This window comes from Phodopus roborovskii, unplaced genomic scaffold (assembly GCF_943737965.1).
Source record: "Phodopus roborovskii unplaced genomic scaffold, PHOROB, whole genome shotgun sequence".
Lineage (NCBI taxonomy): Eukaryota > Metazoa > Chordata > Mammalia > Rodentia > Cricetidae > Phodopus > Phodopus roborovskii.
The window spans coordinates 24,829,714-24,844,430 of NW_026126433.1; positions in this window are offsets into that span (position 1 = coordinate 24,829,714).

Genomic DNA, 14,717 nt, shown 5'->3' on the forward strand with positions numbered 1-14,717 from the left:
GTGAATCAGTAATTATTTCCCGTTTTAATCAGGCTAGCTAGAGACGTGGACTACCTGTAGAAGAATCCATGTTACTGTGATGTAACAATTCAGGTATCTAATAGTTAAGGCTTTCTACATATGAAAGACACTGTTAGATGGAGTCTGATAGTAATTGTAGTGTAATAAAGTATATTTGCAGTCCTGCAGCTTCTGATGGGTCTCTTAGCCTTTCTGGGTTCATTTTTTCATCTGTGAAGTCCTATGTGTTGTGTACAAAGTGAAGTCATGAGTCACTGAAAAATGCCTTGTACCTGGCACATCTGCCATTCTGTGGGGAAATGCTGGTGGTATTTCCTTAAAGGTTTGCTTTCAGCTGGACTTCACAGTTTCCAGATATCTTACCTGTCTGCATTCTACATGGCCCTACCATTGCTGACACTTTAGAAGGTGGATAAAGAGGCCAGGAACCATGTCTGCAGATAACCAGTTCAAGGGACACTAAGTGGAGGGCTGTTGTGCTTGAGAATTGTGCCCGTGCTGCATGAGGCTAAGTGTTGCAATTACTGAGATAACTGAGGGGCAGGTCCTCCTCCTCCTCAGGGCCCCACCCATTTCTCTATACTCTGGGTTTTGTAGTCTGTTGTTGTATCGTTGTGTGTATTGTGATATGCATGTGCATATGTGCGTGCGTGCATGAATTCGAGTGTGTGCATGCATACCATGGTGGACATCTTGCACTCAGAGAAAAGCTCATGTGTGGGTATTCCTTTCTACCCTTTTGAGACAGGGTCTCTGTTGTTACCTACTCTAGTCTAGCTGGCCTGCAGGTTCCCAGGGATTCTCCCATGTCACCGTAGGAGCACTAGGATTCCAGATGCACACGATCACACCCATTTTTAAATGGGATCCTGGGATTCCAGCCCAGGTCCCCATGCTCGCACAGCAAGTGCTTTACCCCTTGAGCTGTCTGTTCAGCATGAGATTTTTTTTTTAAACCTAAATTTTCAAAGTGCAAGTCATCTGTGTCTCCACATAAACACCTCAAGGGCTTTCCCATTTCTATATAAACTACAAACTACAAACTCATTATGTGACATAAGTCAATATGTCATATCTCTATCTCCCAACTTCATTGTGCATCTTTAATCTCTGAGCCACAGCCACAGTGGCTTTCCCTGAGTGCTCCCTCCTCTCCAGCCAAAGTGCCTTTGCTCAGGATGCTTCCTCCGCCAGAAATACCCTTCATTCTCACTTCCTATTCACATGACTAAGTCCTTATTCTGTTTACTCACCCAGGAAAACCATCCCCAATCCTATATGATATAAATGAATGCCCTTGTAGCTTTGAATGGCAATAGCCCTTGAGTAGTACTCATCATCATTACAGTCCATATTCATTTGTATGATTATTTGGTCATTGATACACTGTACTGCTTCATGAAAGGGGGCACTGTCTGTTCACCAATGCCTAGCTCTCAGTGCAAGTTAATTATCTTTTATCAAGCAAAGTTACCAAGTCTAGTCACTACATGGCAAATATGCAGAAAATGTCATTGCTTAAATGACCATTGAAAAATGGGGAGGTGGGGAGAAAGGAGAAGGTGAGGGAGGGGGACCGGGGTTGGAATGTAGAAATAATTTAAAAAAGAAAACGACAAAGAATATAAGTTACTTAGCACCATGTAACAAATCCCTTCAAAACCCAGTAGTTTACCGCATCAGTGGCCTCCTCTGACAGTTTTGTGGGTCAGGAATTTGGAGTGGCTTCCTGAGTATTACTAACTGAGTTTTTTCATGAGCTTGTGATTTGGTGGACACAACTTCCACAGACTCACTCACATGGATGGCAGGTTCTTACTGGCTGTTGTCCAGAACTCCATCCTCCATGTGGGCCTCTCCACAGGGCTGCCTGATTGTCCTCAGAGTATGACAGCTGACTTCCAACAACGAAAGGCAGAGGCTGCAGTGCCATTATGACCCGACATTAGAATTCATATGCCATCAAGTCCACAATATGCATCATTGTCCAGGCCAGCTCTGATTTGTTGTGGAAGAAGACTACACACTTGTGTAAAGTTAGGGAACGGATGCTCTGGCCATCTTGGAGATTGACTACCACAGATGTCTCTGCTCAACACTCCCATGTTAACACTCCCGTACATACGAGACATTTATACAAAGAAGTCACAGCATCACTCCCTGAGGCTTCTCTACCTCCCTTGTCAGGCTTAGTTCCCACATTCAACCTCAGGCAACGAAAAGCCTGAGGTGACCCTCTCATTAGTTTTTGATGATTAAGTTATTATGACTCAGGGTTCTGCCCCATGCAAGTGCACAGGAGGTCAATTTGTTTTCCCACTTTATCACCTATCCACTAACACACACACACACACACACACACACACACACACACACACACACACACTCGAGACTTGGAGTCATAAGACAACATGTTGCTTTCTCTCTCTAACTCCCAGGAATCAGATATTAGCTGAGTCCTCTGACTGAGGGATGCTTAAGGTCACAACACACAGAACAGATGTGGGAGCTGCCTCGTCTCAAACCCCAGGAATGGCAGTGTCCTCAGGATGTGGCACTGAGGACTCGGACTCTGTGCCTTTTGGCTGTGGCCCACAGGCTGTCCTTGGGCCACACAGACCCCTCAACAGTGTAGCTCTCAATATGGCACCTGGCTTCATCCAAGTTAGCAAGTGAGAGAGAGAGCGCTAGATGGGAATTGTGGGCTCCTGTCAGCTAATCTTCGAAGTGGCATCCCCACACTCCTGCTAAACTCTCTCTTCAAAGACACATGTCTAGCCCACAGTCAAAAAGAAGAAAGCATACACTGTGAGTACTAGGAGCCAGGAATTCCAGGGATCAACGACTGCCCACCACCTCCACACTTCACCTGTGGCAAGGAGCACCTGAGCTCTACTCCATAGAGACCTCCATTTTCTATCCCGCTCCATGTTACTGTTTCTCTCCACCTGCTGCTAGCCTAGCCTGAAGAGTTCTGGGGGCACAATTCAGTGACTATAAAGTTTTTCTTGTTTTGAAACTAATACTATATTACCCAATTCAAATAAAAATGTTAAAGCTCTAAATGAAAGGCCTGGCCTTCTGTCCGTGCCCCACATAACCAATGTTAACAGTATGGTGAAGGCATCTATCCCCTCTCCCACTGGTTGTATCTTTTTTTAATATTAGTGGCATATATTGGTGTTTTAGGGCTTTCTTGATGTGAAGAGACACCATAACCATGGCAACTCTATTTTTTTTGTTTGTTTTTGTTTTTTCAAGACAGGGTTTCTCTGTAGCTTTGAAGCCTGTCCTGTAACTCACTAGCTAGTAGTGAGTTTGGCTAGCCTCAAACTCACAGAGATACACCTGTTTCTGCCTCCCAAGTTCTGGGATTAACGGTGTGCACCACCACCACCCAGCCCTTGGCAACTCCTATAAAAAAAAAAAACATTTAATTGGGGTGGTTACTTACAGTTTCAGAGTTTCAGTCCATTATCATCATCCTGGGGAACGTGGCAATGTGCAGGCAGATGTGGTGCTGGCTACATCTTGGCTTGCAGGCAGGCAACAGGAAGTTGACTGAGATATTAGGCCGTATCTTGAGCATAGGAAATGTCAAAGCCTACCCCCACAGCGACACACTTCCTCCAATAAGTTCATACCCACTCCAACAAAGCCACACCTCCTAATAATGCCACGCCTCAAGAGACTATGAGGACCAATTGCATTCAAACTATCACAACTGGCTATAAAACGTAGTACATTTCATTTTGACACTTTCATGCACATTTGTACTAAATTCTGTGTTTTTAGCCTTGAGGATCCCTTAGCCTGAGGACCCACCTTAGCCATGCCAGGCTCCTGAGTGAAAACAAACATGTTGTCCTAAGCCTGTAAGTCTCTGTCTATGTCTGTCTGTCTGTCTGTCTGTCTGTCTGTCTGTCTGTCTGTCTGTCTCTCTCTCTCTCTCTCATGAGTGTGTGTGTGTGTGTGTGTGTGTAGACAATAGATAATAAAATGCCATAAGGAAAACAAATTGATCTTCTGTGCACTTGCATTACTGACCCTGAGTAACTTAATCATTATAAATGAATGCTGTCCATATGAGAGTTCACCTTAGGCTTTTCATCCCCTGAGTTTGAAGTTGGGACCTAAGCCTGCAGGGGAGGTATCGAGGCCTCAGAGAGTGATGCTTTGCATGGAGGAGATTTTCTCCCCTTCCCCTTTTTGATACCTGTGCTAGAATCCTATTCTTGTTTTTACAAAAGGTTATCTGAAGCCAGGCTGGGTGATGGGCACTCAAGAAGCTGAGGCAGGGAAATCTCTGTGAGTTTGAGGCCAGCATGGTCAATATATCAAGTTCTATGGCAGCCAGGGCTACATAAATCAAACAAAAGGTTATCTAAAAATTCTTTAGGTTTTCACTTTAGTTATGCAGCACATTGGCCATCTTTGCAGATCAGCATCTGTCCATCTACCCCTTTCCATTTCTCTGCCACCTTTTTTGTCAGTGACTGATTAGACTCTTTTCCAGTCTCACCTTTATGAGCATCACATCAGGGCTGTACATCTGCTGTACTGTAATATGTGTGCCTTTTTGCATATATAAACTATATTTCCAAAGTGAGAGGGGAGAGAGGAAGTGAAGGTGACAGGAAGGATGGGAAACAGAGAAAAAGAAGGACAGAGGGAAGGACAACAGAATGTAAGACCTCCACAGTACATCCTCCACCTTTCTTTGGGGCACTGAAGGAACAAAGACCTGCAGACCTTCTGCCCTGGTTCCAGCCTGTGCCAAGTGAGCTGCTGGTGTTGCCCCAGAGCTCAGCGTGGCACAACCATTGCTAATAGTCAGGGGTACATTTGATGGAGCATTAGAAAACAGGAGAACATCCTCACAACAATAAAATGTGTGTGTTAAGCAAGGTGCGAAGTCACATGCTGGTAATCCCAGCATTTGGGAGGAGGGCTAGAAGTTCAGTCATTATTAGCTGCATAGCAAGTTCAAGGCCATCATGGGTACTTTATTAGATGAGTAAATATCCCAGCACTTAGGAGGATCTTTGTGAGTTGGAGGCCAGTGTGCTGTACATAGCAAGTTTCAGAACAGCCAAATAAAAAAGAGAGATCCTGTCTATAAATAAATAAATAAATAAATAAATAAAATTAAATAAAACAGTGAAAAGATTGACAATGTGTGTGCGTGTGTCATGGGATCTCTCTCTCTCACACACACACACACACACACACACACACACACACACACACACACACGCACCTGAGTGGTACACTCTATCATTCACCACCTTATCCATCTTGATGCTCGTGTCTTTGTACCCACTCTGAGCACGGGGGCTAAAGAAGCATTCAGTCATACTTGGCTTTTAATGTAGATTCTGGGGATTTGGATTAAAGTTCCTCATTCTTACACAGCAAGCACCCTTATCCACTGAGCCATCTCCCCAGCCCCCACAGTACTTTTTAATGTGCATGTGGAGGTCACTGAGATAACTCAGTAGGCAAAAGTACTTGCCACCAAGCCTGATGACCTGACTTCCATTCCCAGGACTCACCTACGTGGTGGAAAGAGACAATCAAGTCTCATAAGTTGTGTTCTACACACACACACTTGTAATAAAGATGTATATGTGCTGTTTGCATGTTTGCAACCTTTCTTCACATTCCTGTGGAGACGTGGGAAGCCATCATTTGTCCCAGAGAACTGTCACGATAGAACTAGAGAACAAAGACTCTAAATGTGGACTTTAAATCCCAAAGCTGTGGTCCTTGTATTAGTTACTTTTCTGATGCGGTAGGGAAAAATATGTCACAACCAGAAGCAAAGGAGGTGTTATTTTGGCTTATGTCTCTAAAGGGCTAACTATCCATAATAACAGAGAAGGCACGCAACAGAAACTAGAAGCTGAGAGGTCATCTCAGCCACTGGACTGGAGTGGGGCAAGACTATAAACTCTCAAAGCCCGCCCCCAGTGACGTATTTCTTCCAGCTTAAAGATGCACAACATACCCAAACAGTGCCACCAACTGGGGACCAAAAGTTCACATATGTGGGGAGGAGGTGGGGTTCTCACTCAAATCATCACAGTAAATGACAGTTTTGGGAAGGTCTGTTGAGCAGCCCCCCTCACTCTGCATGGTCATCTCCTCTCCCAGCCATTCCCCTCCCCTGCCCTCTATTCCCCAGCCCTCTACTCCCCTGCCCAGAGGAGTTCCAGACAGGAGAACCACAAGCTAGATAGAAGAGAATTCCCAGAAACCTCTTTAAAAACCTGGTGCAATGGCAAACATCTGAAATCCTAATACTGCTACAGCAAGATGGAAGGCAGAAACAGACCTGCCCCAAAGCATGCGGCTCGGCTAGCTCTCGGGAGATTGGGTGACAATCTTGGTTAGGGTAGAGTTCCCCTTACACCCTAGCCAAGAATCAGTGCTTCAGAGCACCCTGTGCCCAGGCTGGCCAGACCAAATTAGGGAACCACATGACCACAAGGCCTGTCCCACAGCTGTCAATACTTCCTCATCCTTGAATCGGACTCATGGGATACCCAGGAGTGGGAAGAGGGTGGATGACAGGCTCCAGCTGTTTAACAGACACAGCCTGGTGGTTGCAATGACTTAAACAAAGAGAGACTACGAATAAAGGTGTCCCCTAAACCTGGCCTCACCACTGACACCTGAACCCCCAGTCTCTTTCCCCTTTTCACTGGCCTCAGAAATGGTAATATTTTGTTATTCAAATCCACCCCTCCACCTCACTGAAAGGACAGACACAAGATACCCCAAGACCAAGTTCTCAGCACAGAGGGACAGAGGGTGAGGTATAAGACACAGAGACAAGAGATAGAGGATGAGGGAGGGGAGGAAGGAGAAGAGATATTTGTCCCAGAGGGACAAAGGACTGCCTCTGGATGGAGAGGAAACAGGTGTGGCCCACAGGCAAATGGCAGGTTATAAAGGGGAAAGGGGAAACCCCATGTCAGGATAGGGTGTTTAATTTTTTTTCTTTTTTTTTTTAATTTTATATAACCAAGTCCATTTAAATGAAAGCAAACATTTATAGACAATATTTGGGAATTTGGGCGTCGTTCTTTCCAAACCACTTCCTGCTGGTAAGGGGCCCTGTCATGGGGGATTCTAAGAAGATGCAGAAATCCTGGCTGTAGTCTGTAAGGCTGCTTTGTCCAGCTGTTTTGAATGTAGGATCACCTGGTACTCTGTTTCTGGCAGTCTGGCTTGATCAAACCACATTAGTCTGGAAGGAATCCACAGCTTTTCATTTTCTATGAAAACAAAAATAGAAATCCTTTTCCCCAGTAACTTGTCCTTGAACTTAAATTTTGGAGTCAAAGCATTTTTTTAATTTAATTTATTATTTTACATGTCGATCCCAGTTCCCTCTTCCTCCCTCCCTTTTACTCTGCCCTCTCACATGCACCCTAAACACCCTCCCCTCCCATCCCCCCACCCCAATTCCATATGTAGGGGAATGCCATCCAGTTGGGGTCATGTAGATCTGACAGGTCATGTGAAGTAGGGACTAGGGCTTCTCTCCTGTCTCTAGGTTAAGGCAGTTATCCCTCCATGGGGGATGTGTTCACAAGGTCCTTTTGTGCACCAGGGATACATCCTGGCTCCACTGTCTAAGGTCTCTTAGACTGCTCAGTCCTTCTGGCTGAGACCCATATTCAGGGGGGCCTGAGTCAGTCCCATGCTGGCTTCCCAGCTATCAGTCTGGTGGGATAGGGTGTTTAATTTTAATTAGGCATGTTAATTAAGTGAGCCCAAGGGTAGCTTTAGATTGCTGAACTTGAATACTTTGATTGCTGGGCCTTAGGGGTCAGCCTCTGGAGGAGGAGGTAGCCAAATAAGGGAATAGACCTTGGTGGCTAGCTTTAGAAATGTCAGAGGGAATGGAGGAAGAACAAGGCCTGCCAGAACCATATTTGCCATGCTCAGGCTGGCTGGAGCCCTTCACCCACGCCCACTTGCTGCGGTGTCCGGCTCCATGAACTGAGTGGTCATCTATCAAGCTGCAATATGTTTCCCACCCATTAACGTTTACAAACAGCCAATGAAACTAAGACATGTGCTGGGCGAAGGAAGTATGGGGCAACCCGCTGAAGTGCAGAAACCCAGCTCGAATGCTCAAGAGTGGTTGAGAAATAGCATCTAAAGCAAGAGAGTACCAATCAGATGAGGCTGCAGAGGTTGGACCTCCGACCTGATGGAGCTTCGTGAAGCTCTGCTCCTGTGCAGGGTGTTAGCTTCACACCCTCCAAATGGCACAGAGAACCCGGATGTCTGCCAATTGCTCTGAGAGATAGTACAAAGGGGAACCCTTTGGGTTCATCGAAGGCAACACAACACAACATCCACCAGCTGGCATTTTGGGCAGAAGGCAGAACTGCTTAGAATGTATTTATGCACAATGCTAAAAAAAAAAAATAAGCATAAGACATTCATAGTTTCAGGAAATGGGATCCAGCTCTAACCTGGACAAGTACTGTATTGTTTCCAGATGGCTTTGCCTGATCATTTCAAGTCACATGGGCCCATGACAGAGAAGAGCATTGTTTACCCTCCTAAAGGGTCATGTTATACTTACGTTTCCTCAGGATCATTCCCTAACCTTGCTCATGAGACTACTAATGCTTGTAAACTGAAAGTATGCTTGAGGCTGTAATGAGGGGTGGGGAGGTGAGGATGGGGAGGTAGGGATGAGGAGATAAGGATGGGGAGGTAGGGGTGAGGAGGTGGGGGAAGGTGAGGATGGGGAGGTAGGGGGGAGAAGTCCACTGAAGGTTTCTGTCCCCCAATTCCTTCACTCAGTTAAAACAACAGCAAGACAGGCTTGATCAGAATGAAATCCCTGTGAGCTTCAGGAGACAGCTAATTTAGAGGCATCTCGATGTGACATTCTACCTGAACAGTAAGGAAAGCTGGATCCTAAGTAGCTCCAGTCAAAGCACAAGCATTGGATATAAAAACACAACCAGGAGCCGTTCCTTAATTATTTGCCTGGAAGCAGCTGTGAAGAGTTCTTTAAAGCAGCTTCATGGCCAGTTAAACACATTCATGCCTCACAGCCATTAGCCTTGGGGACAAGCAGGGCCCTCCATTCCCTATTGGTGGCTGGTGCAGGATGGTCCCTGGACTCTAGGAGTCCAGCCCCCATTGCATTTCTGGCTCTCCAGCTGCTGGTACCCAGGTTGCTGTGCAAGACTAGAAGCCACGGGGAGCATCTGTCTAGGTACAGAAGTGTTCAGAGAGTTTTTAAAAATCCCTCAGAGACTAGAGATCTGCCTGCTTTCTGCTAGGGCACAGAGAATCTGAGGTGTAAAGAATTCATTCCAAGTGGCATTGGCAAATGACCTCTGCAGAGCTTTGTTTTCAGATTCCTGGATCATCAGGGAAGGGAGGAGGAACCAAACCTCTGCCAGCAAGGATAAAGTGTTCCACTACCTATGTATCTGCCACAGTGCCCAGCCCAAACTTAAGAATTCTGAAACCCTTGAAGTGGACCTGAGGGCCTGGCGAAGGCGCCATGGCCCAGAGAGGGAGCAACGGGATGGTTGGAGTTACAGACCCAATTTTCTTCAGTTAAAGCAGGGTACAGCCAAGGCAGAGGGAGCCAGCTCCCAGAGGCTGAAACAGGAAACAGTATTCCAACTCCAAATGACTCCAGGCATTTCCCCCCAAATCTGGCTATTTTTTGTTTCTTTTTACATTCATTTACCTTTGCAGAACCTTGTTTGTGATCACAGGTTTAAGAAACAGTTCTGGTTTATCTAAACTTTAAACCATCAGCAGGCTGCAAAATCAAGCAAGAGGTCTCCTGAGAACAGGTATGTGTTAGCCCCAACTTTTGACCTCAGGAGCTCCCAGCCTTCTCTACTCTAGCAGGTGATGCTGGCTCCCTGCCACCCAGAGGAAGCAATGGTTTCTGTACAGTTGTCAGTGGAAGTACTTAAGTCATTTAGGTCATGGGACAGAATCTTAGGACATCTCTACACGTCACACATCATTCCCTTCCCTAGATACAATAACATCACTCATGAAAGAAACCCTGTTCTTGCTGCTGTATGTTGGTTGGTTGGTAGCTTTGTTGTTGTTTTACTCTCTCTGTCTCTCTCTCTCTCTCTCTCTGTTTCTGTCTGTCTGTCTCTGCCTCTCCCTCCCCCACCTCTCTCTGTGGAAGGGGTAGGGGAAACAGAGACAGAGAGAAAGAGTCAGATGGGAGGTAATGAGTGTGCAACCATGTGTGTGGAAATCAGAGGGTAACCTTGAGTATTGGTCCTCTCCACCTTGCTTGTGGCTTTGTAAGCCAGGCTAGCTAGCTGGCCTGAAAGCTTCTGAGGATTCTCCTGGCATTACAGACCAGTGTTTCCACATCCAGTGTTTTACAAGAGACTTTGACTCACATCCTCATGCTTGTGTGAGAAGTACTTTAAACACTAAGAATTCTCTGTAGCTCAGTGTTTATTGTTTTGGTCTATTTTTAAGTTTTTCTCCCAATTTTATGTACATGAGTGTTTTGCCAGTCTGTAAGTATGTATACATGTATGTCACATGCATGCAGTGCCTAAAGAGACCAGAAGAGCATTAGATCCCCAGAGACTGGAGTTACAGACTATTGTGAGCCACGGTGTTGGCATTAGACACTTCTAGAACCCAGGTTAACAGCAAGTGGTGTTAACCACCAAGCCATTCTCCAGCCCGAAATGTTTGTTTGTTTTAATTTGAGGAAATATAACAGGTTTACAGCTGAATTGCCTTTGACAAACTTTGAATTCTATGAAAGACAAAAACATGTAGTAACTGGGTACAATGCTTTCAAAGTGGTCTCCTCTCTCTCATTTTGTTTTGATTTGATTTTTTGACAGGTTTTCTCCGTTTAACAGTCCTGGCTGTCCTAGAACTCACTCTGTAGACCAGGCTGGCCTCTCACAGAGATCCACTGCCTTCCCAGGGCTGGGATTAAAGGTTTAGCCATCACTTCCTGCTTTCTCCTCCTTTTCACAGAGCCCAGGCAGTTTTGGAGGCTGATGGTGTGGCTTCCATCCCAATTATATGAGGTCAATAAACCTTGAGCAAGTTACTGAACCTAAGACTCAATGTCTTTTGCTCTCAGCACCTTTTTGTAAAGGACAAATGAAATGATGCCCACAGAGCATGTTAAGCCTACAGAGAGGAATCGTTAGGGTTAGTTTCAGTGCCCTGCTGTCACTGAGGGGGTCTAAGCTCAATGGTAAAGAATGTTATGTTCTTCTGGAGGGTCCTGGTTCAGTTCCCAGCACCCATGTGGTGGCCCACAACACATCCAGTTCCAAGGATTCTGGCACCTCTCAGACCTCTGCAGGCTTCAGCACGTGTATGGTGCACATACATATACTCATACAAACACATAAAATAAAATTAAAATAAAAAAAAGAGAGAATATGTTTCAACCTGGGTTGTGTTTAGTAAGCCCTAGGTGCCACACCCTGCTCCCTGAGTCAGTACAGGGCATCCCCAGACGCCAGATTCTTAGGAGGGGCAAGCGGGAGGGGGAGCTGCAAAGGCAGAGAGCAAGCGGCAGCAAGAAGGAAGGCAAGCAGAAGGAGCGAAAGGGCTGGTGTTTCTGTGGGAGTGGGTTTTTAAGGAGAAAATGTGGGACTCTGTGCTACAGTGAGTTGGCAAGTCCTGATTGGACATGTTAGCCAAATGATGAATTTTGATTGTTGGAACTTGGTGTTTTGTCTTAAGAATGAGTCAGTAGCCAATAAGGGAATGGACTTTGGGGACTAGCTTTAGGAATGTAATAGTTTTAGCAAGGGAGAGGAAAAGGGGCAAAAGGGGCAAAGGGGGCAAAAGGGGCAAACCTGTCTGTAAAGGGTACGGTTTTTCCAGCCCGCCGCCTGGTCTTGTCCCGCCGCCGCGCCAGCCCCAAATAATGCACAGAGACTCTGTATTTGATACAATGCTGTTGGCCCGGTTACTTGTTTCTTATCGGCTAGCTCTGCCTTAATTATTAACCCATTTCTGCTAACCTATGTATTTTCACATGGCCTTCTCTTATGGGGGAGGCTGCTGGCGTCCAGCTCTCTCCAGACTCTCCATCTTGACTCCTCCTACCTACTTCCTATTTCCTCCTTGTCTCCTAGTCCCTCCTATCTTGCCTTCCTATTGGCCAACAGTGCTTTATTTATTAACCAGTATGAGAAACATACATACATAATGGCATCTCCCATCACCTGTCAGCAGTGTTTGCTGTGCTCCGGCCTGTGTTTGCCATCCTCAGGCACTATGCACAGCATCAATATTTAACAATTTAATAATCAAACAAATGACAGGCATGAATGATGCCGTGGGAAGCCAGATGAAACCAGACACGGATCCTGTACTCCTAAAGCATACAGTTTAGGTGGGAGACCAACACAGGGATAAACAATAGCTCATGTAGTTTTACTTGAAATTCCACAAGCGTGCGGTGGCACACGCATGCTTACACATATACATACATACAGAATAAATGAGTAAATGTTCAAATTCAGGTGAGGCAGTTTATACCTGTAATCCTAGCACTTAGGAGGCAGCCCAGGGGGATTGCTGCAGATCGCAGCCTAGCCAGAGCTACAGAGCCAAAATAAAATAAGATAAAACTCAGCATTTTTGACTGAACCCATGAGAACACTCTCCCTGGGGCAGTGTGGGAGATGTGGCTCACACCTCACTTTGACTCAGGATACTGGAACAGAACTTGGGTTCTGACAGAAGGATGCTTGGGAGGGAAGAGTGGCTGAAAGCCCATTGACTGACAGTGGGAAGCAGGGACTACACAGACAGTGTCTGCACAGGGGACGATAACAAACTGTGACCCTCAGGTGATCAAAGGGAAGTGTGTGCTGTGACAGAGCAGAGGGATCACAGTCAGTTGTCCTAGAGGCCAAGTGGGGAAGTGAAAGATAGTAAGAAGCAGAACTGGGTGGGGGACACTGGAGTGGAGGGAGTCACCCTTGCAGCTGGGACACAGGGTAGGATGGGGAACTTGGGGTGAGCATAGGACAACAGGCAGGATCTGCCTGCCCAATGAGTAGTCTGGAAAGTGCTTTACAACTGTGATATGACCTGTTTGAAGTGATGGAGTGGCTTGGATAAAAATGTTCCCCATAAACTCATAGAGAGTGGCACTATAAGGAGGTGTGGTCTTGTTAGAGTAGGTGTGGCCTTGTTGGAGAAAGTCTGTCACTAGGTGTGGGCTTTGAGGTTTCAGATGCTCAAGCCAGGCCCAGTCTCACTCTCTCTTCCTGCTGCCTTAGGATCCAGGTGTAGAACTGTCAGTTCTCTCTCCAGCACCATGTCTGCTTGCATGCTGCCATTCTTCCTGACGTGGTAGCCGTGGACTAAATCTCTGAACTGTCAGCCAGCCCCAGTTAAATGTTTTCCTCTGTAAGAGTCGATGTACTCACAGTGTCTTTCACAGCAATAGAAACCATAACTAAGACATGTGGATTTTGGAAACAGCTCGAAAGTTGCACAGTGAAGGGAGTAGGTTTTACTCAGAGACGGTTAGGAGACTGTGTTAACTTGGAGCTAATGATGGCTTAACCTGTTTGGTGACAGGGATTTGAGAAAGTGAACAAAACTGAGCCCAACCCAATTGCTTATATCCTGAGGATAGAAGGGTGGGTTACCCCAACCCTAAGTTCTGCCTGGAGGTTTGAGGTCTGTGCTAGGGTGAAGACGTAAGAGCACATGTAACCCCGTGAGTGAAGAATGGCTGCATTGTGGGAGGTGAAGGCGATGGTTTAGAAGTTGAGAAAGAAGACTAGATTGTGGGCTGCAGCCCACAGGCCTGACTTCAGGACAGCTGGAAGACATATGAACTTGCCTTGACAGCTGGGCTGGGTGAATCCCATGCACAGATTTGAACGGGTGGCTGAGAAGAGGAACTAGCCATAGAAGCCTGAAAAGAGGTAGAAAGAAAATGAGGACCTAAGGCCTGGGAGATCACTTGGAAGTCTAAATGTCAGGCTAGGATGATGATGATGACTAAAATATTTCTTATGTAAAATCTACTTTGGCTATGGATCCACTTGATTTTCCTGAGAATAATCACTGTGAAGGTCAAGTTCTAATCATCCACTGGGCAGAGCCACAGGTGTGGCTGTTACCTCAGGGTCATTTTCCATCATGTTTCTATGTTGAGACAGGATCTTCCTAGATTGCCCAGGCAGGCCTTGAATTTGGCCTTTTGTCTTAGCCTCCCAAGAAGCTAGGGGTACAAGCCTTTGCCACCAGGCCTGGATCTAACTTCTTCTATCATTTCTTTCTCTTTTTGTTTGTTTTGTTTTTTTGTTTTTTAAGACATGATTTCTCTGTAGCTTTGGAGCCTGTCCTGGAACTTGCCCTGTAGACAAGGTAGACCAGGCTAGCCTCTAATTCATAGAGATCTGCCTCCTGAGTGAGTGCTGGGATTAAAGGTGTGCGCTACCAATGCCTGACTCTTCCATCATTTCTTAAGAGTTAGTGCCAAAGATCTGAGAATAAAAGGTAGTGTCCCAGCTTTCAAGGGACCTAAGAGCTAAGCAGATAGAGAGGAAATACTGTGTAGTGAGTGTTTCTCTGTCCCATCAGCCAGCACCCAAATAACCACATAGAGACTTATTATAATTATGAAAGCTCAGTTGCTAATTTAGGCTTGTTTCTAATTA